The sequence below is a fragment of the Chinchilla lanigera genome, unplaced genomic scaffold, assembly GCF_000276665.1.
Source record: "Chinchilla lanigera isolate Chin_1 unplaced genomic scaffold, ChiLan1.0 scaffold00023, whole genome shotgun sequence".
NCBI classification, from domain to species: Eukaryota; Metazoa; Chordata; class Mammalia; order Rodentia; family Chinchillidae; genus Chinchilla; species Chinchilla lanigera.
This window is the reverse complement of record NW_004955424.1, coordinates 27,870,607-27,875,752: the sequence shown is the minus strand read 5'-3', so window position 1 is coordinate 27,875,752 and position 5,146 is coordinate 27,870,607. Positions and strand designations below refer to the sequence as shown.

At 36.8% G+C, this 5,146-nt stretch overlaps 1 protein-coding gene across 1 annotated transcript in view; it reads right to left on the bottom strand.

Annotated features, from left to right (window-relative positions):
* Positions 1 to 5,146, bottom strand: part of Clhc1 (clathrin heavy chain linker domain containing 1) — a gene marked incomplete in the record, with an annotated part of 97,359 nt that overhangs the window by 47,471 nt on the left and 44,742 nt on the right.

Sequence of the window (5,146 nt, the reverse complement as noted above, 5' to 3'; positions counted from 1 at the left end):
GCACTCAGGAGGCTGAGGCAAGGGAAGCACTGCTAGAGGCCAGCCTGGGACACATAGTGTGTTCAAGGCCCGCCTGAACTACATAGTGAGCTTTTGTCTCAAAAACAGAGTGCCTCATATGTACTCTCAACAGACTTTCAATACTATTAGACTTATGAACTACTTCCTATTTCTCTATCTCCCCACCCCTGGTCACTGTGTTTATATTCTGTTTCTATGTATTCAACGGTTTGTTTCTTTGAACATACAAGTAAGATCACGTAGTATTTTTCTTTCAGTATCTGGCTTAATTTCTCTTAGCATAATACCCTTCAAGTTTATGTGTACTGTTGGGGATGGCACTATCTTTTTTTAAGGATGAATGATAGTCTTATTGGGTATACTGCATATATTAATGAATTATCTATTCATCTGTTAATATACAGGTTGCATCTATATTTTGGTTATTTGTTTTGTTTTGCTTTGTTTTGTTTTGTTGTCTTTTTGAGACAGGGTCTCCCTATGCAGTTCAGGCTGGCCTTGAGCTCACTTTGTAGCCCAGGCTGGTCTCGAACTCGCAAGGATCCTTCTGCCTCAGCCTCCCAAGTGCTGGGATTACAGGCGTGTGCCACCATGCCCAGCCTATGTTATTTTGATTACTGTAGTATCAGAATTTGAAATCGAGGAATATGATACTCTAGGTTTGTTTTTCTTTCTCATTTAGCTATTCAGGATCTTCAGTAGTTCCATATAGATTTTAGAATTTTTTTCCTATTTATGTGAAAAGTGATTCTAGGATTGCTTTGGGTACTGTGGATGTCTTAACAAAATTCTTCCAACCTATGAAGATGGCCTTTCTTACCATTTATTTGTGTCATTTTCAGTTTCTTTCAGTGATGTTTAATATATGTAGTTTTCAGTGTGTAAATCCTTCACTTCCCTGGTTGAATTTATTCTGAAGTATTTTCTTCTTTTTTAATGCTATCAGAAATAAATTTTTGTTTCTTTTTTCAGATAGGTTATCACTAGTATAAACAAATACAACTGATTAAAAAACTGAAAATCTTAAGCCAGAGACCATTCTGTCTTGTTAACACCAATACATCAGCCATAATTAGTAGGATTTAATAAACTATGGAATGAATAAATGTATAAGCTATTGTTAATATTTTTTAAATAATAAGGCTATCAAAATTAAATTGTATATGATTCAAATATGGATAATAAAGCACCATGGGTTTTTATATAAAATCTGACTGTTCTGCCCAGTGTGGTGATGCATGCCTCCAATCTCAGCACTTGGGAGGCTGAGGCATGCAGATTGCTGCTAGTTCAAGGCCAGCCTGGACTTCATAGTGAGTTCAAGGCCAGCTTAGAGTACATAGTGAGACCCCGTCTCAAAAAACAGGCAATAAAATCTGATTGCTCTAAAATAAAGGTGAGCAACTTTGTAGGGTAAGACATGCTCAATAAAGGAAACAATACAGATATTTGTGTTTGTGCATATATATGTTGTACTTGCACATATCCATTATTCTACAAAAGTAAATCACCCCCAAAAATTTTTTGAGACAGTGTCTCACTACATAGTTCAGGCTGTCATACTCTCAGCAATCTTATTGCCTCAGCTTCCCATGCCTGGTATTACAGCCACGCACCATCACACCTGGTTTATAGAGGTTTTTAAATTGTTGTATTTGACCACCTTTATTGTGAAAATAGTCTTATTATCTTTGTTTTTCTGTATATCTTTAAAAGATTGAGGATCTGTTTACCTCCCAATAGTTAATGAACAAACCCATCTTGATTTCAATATTGAGATCAGATAATTTAAAATTTGCTGTACTACTTGTATTTCTCTTATTTTCTATAAAATGTGCACAGGTGTCCCTAAATAAATAAATAAATAAAAAGTAAAACTTAAAAAAAACTATATACAAGGGGTGACCAAAGTACATAGGGAATAATTAAATTTTTAAGTATTTAAAGACACATTACCATTAATCCTCCTCAGAATACTCCCCCTCTCTTTGAATATACTTATCTCATCACTCTTTGGCAGGGTGAGATAGTGTCTCCCTATGTAGTTCAGGCTGGCCTTGAACTCACTTTGTAGCCCGGGTTGGCCTTGAACTCACAGCAATCCTCCTGCCTCAGCATCCTGAGTGCTGGAAAAATAAGCATACCCCACCATGCCTGGCCTTGTCAGTTTTTGAAGCAGCTCTGAAAGTCCTCTTTTACGTCTTTATGAGGTATGATCAAAAATGAGGTGAATTCCTAGTACTGCCCCACAGAAAGGCAGGTTCATAAAAACTTATATGTCTTCATTCAATACATCTGGCACCTGAAATTTCTGGCTCTTCTTCAAAGTCAAAATGACAAGGAAAAGTAAATACTTTGCATCAATTCAGGACATGAAGATAGCTATAACAGCACAACTAAAGACAACTCTCTGCCTATAGGAATTTGACTTTTTTAGATTCCAAGGGTCAATGCAATCATGCAGCATTTCTCTTTCTGTGTCTAGCTCATTTCACTGAGCAAAATGTCCTCCAGGTTTACTCATGTTGCTGCAAATGGCCAGATTTCCTTCTTGGGTAAGAGTGGAGGACCCATTGTACATCTACTGACAGAAATGAGCAGCAGCAAGACTGAGAATACATAATAAGTCAGAAGGAGGGAGATATATACTGGCAAAGACAAAAGGGACTTTATCCAACTTGTACCTGGCTTGTCTTAAGCTAACTAAACAGCCAGACACAGCTCTAGTGTCATAATACAGTTGCAAAGCTCCACATAACACTTTACTGATTTTAGTATGCTCAGAAATTGCTAGGGTTTGTGTCTAGATGTCCCCCTAAAACCTCACACAGTCATGGGGGGTGGGCTTTTCAGAGGGTACAATGCTGCGATTAAGGGTGTATGATGCTAGGATTAAGGGTATGTGATCAATTCAGCAACAAAATTGATGAACCTGTAGAAAATTATGCTAAATGAGATAAGCCAGACATAGAAAAAAATATAGGTGATCTCATATGTGAAATCTAAAAACACAACACATACATAGACATGGAGAGTAGGATAGTGGTCAGCAGGTGGGAGGAAGACAAAAGAGACAGAGGTCAAAGGGTACAAATTTGCTGTGTTATAAGATAAATTTAAAGATCTTTTTTATACTGCTGGTAGGAATGTATTGATATAACTATTATAGGAAACAGTATGGATGTTCTTCAATTTTATTTCTATATAGTATCAACAAACAATTTAGGAAAATCAAATAAAGTTCGAATAGCATATAAAAACAACCACTTAGGGATAAGTCTGACAAAAGATGGTGTATATATAAACATTGAAAATTACAAAATATTGCTGAGAAAAATTCTGAAATACCTATATAAATGGAGAGAGACCATATTCATAAGTTCAATGGGTCAGAAAATCCAATTTTGTTCAGGGTCTGTTCTACTCAAAATGATTTACAGATTCAACACAATCCTAATCCCAGCAGATATTTTTGTAAAAGTTGAAAAGCTGATTTTAAAAATTTGTACAAAAATAAAAATTCCAAGAATAGCCAAACCAATAAAAAACAGAGTTTAAGGACTAACACTACATGACTTCAAGGCTAACATATAGCTACAATAGTGAAGGCAATATGACATTCCTAATAAAATAAAGAAACAGATCAGTGAAACAGAATAGACCCACATGCATGTGAACAGCTAATCTTCAACAAAAACATTAAGGCAATTCCATGAAGAAAGTCTTTTGAATAAACTGTCCTGAGCCAGGTGCAGTGATACCTGTAACCCCAACTGCTTCACAAGTAAAGGCAGGAGGAATGTGAGTTCAAGTCCAGGATGGGCAACAAAGGAAAACTCTCCATCTCAAAACACAAAACAAGTGCTGGGGGCATAACTCACAGTAGAGCATTTGCCTCGTCTGCACAAGGGCCTATGTTCAACCCCTTCCTGCAATAATAATGATGATGATGATAAATTAAATAAATGAATAAATAAATTGTCCTGGGACAATAGGATAGCTACAGGCCAAAACAAAACACCTTAACTTTGATCCATATATCACACCATATACAAAAAAGTGGACTATAGGCCTAAAAAAAGCAAAATTTTATAGACTTGGCATAAATTTCTTAGGTATGACACTAAAATCATGATCCATAAAAGAAAAATTTTCACAAATTGTACACCAACAAAATTAAAAACTTCTACTCTTAGATAAAGACGTTCTTGAGAGAATGAGAAAAGAAACTATTGACAAATCACGTTGTAGCAGAAGATATGCCCTGCACCGCCCCAGCCAGTATACTTCAATTTCTTAGTTGACCAGGTAACGGTTCTTGTTATAGTTCCTGTTACTTTTGTTTCTTAGAAACTGCTGGTCACTCTGCTGCATATTGTTAGAACCAATCCCCAATTGACAAGCCATTCTGCCTCTTGTCCCCAGGCCACCAGATATCAAGGCTTGATATTCTGAGAATGATCCCAATCAGTGCCTGTAAACAAATCTGCCTCCAAATCCTGGATGTCCTTTTGATGCTTCTGGTTGCCACTGTAATGCAGCTGATAAAGGATTACATTCATCAATAAGAGAAATAAATTATTGATAGATCCATCAATACAAATTTCAAAATGTTTATGCTTAAGAGCAAGAAATCAGTCAAAAAAGAATGTCCTACTGTATGGCTGGAATCATATAAATTATAGAAAGTACAAGCTAGAATGTGGTGACTGAAAGGAGACTAGTGGCGGCCTGAGGGCCAGCAGAGGAGAGGCTGTGAGGAGAGGCAAGAGGAGCGGAAGCAGGGGGAAGGGACAAGTTACTGAGGGGTGCACGGGAACTTTCGGGTGATGACACCACGGGGTACAAACACAGGTCAAAATTACAAATTGTGCACGTTAGGTACACACAGTCTGCTGTATATTTACCAATTTACCACAAGAAAGTTGATTTTCAAAGGGATATGGAAGGGGGCCAGGGATTTAGCTCAGTGGTGCAGTGCCTGCTGGCAAGTGTAAAGTCCTAAGTTCAATTCCCAGTACCCACCCAAAAAGAAATTGATTCAAAAGGACATGGAGCAAACTTGACAAAAATTAGCTTGTCTTTTCTTTACTTTTTCTTTTCTTTTCTTTTTTTTTTTTTTTTT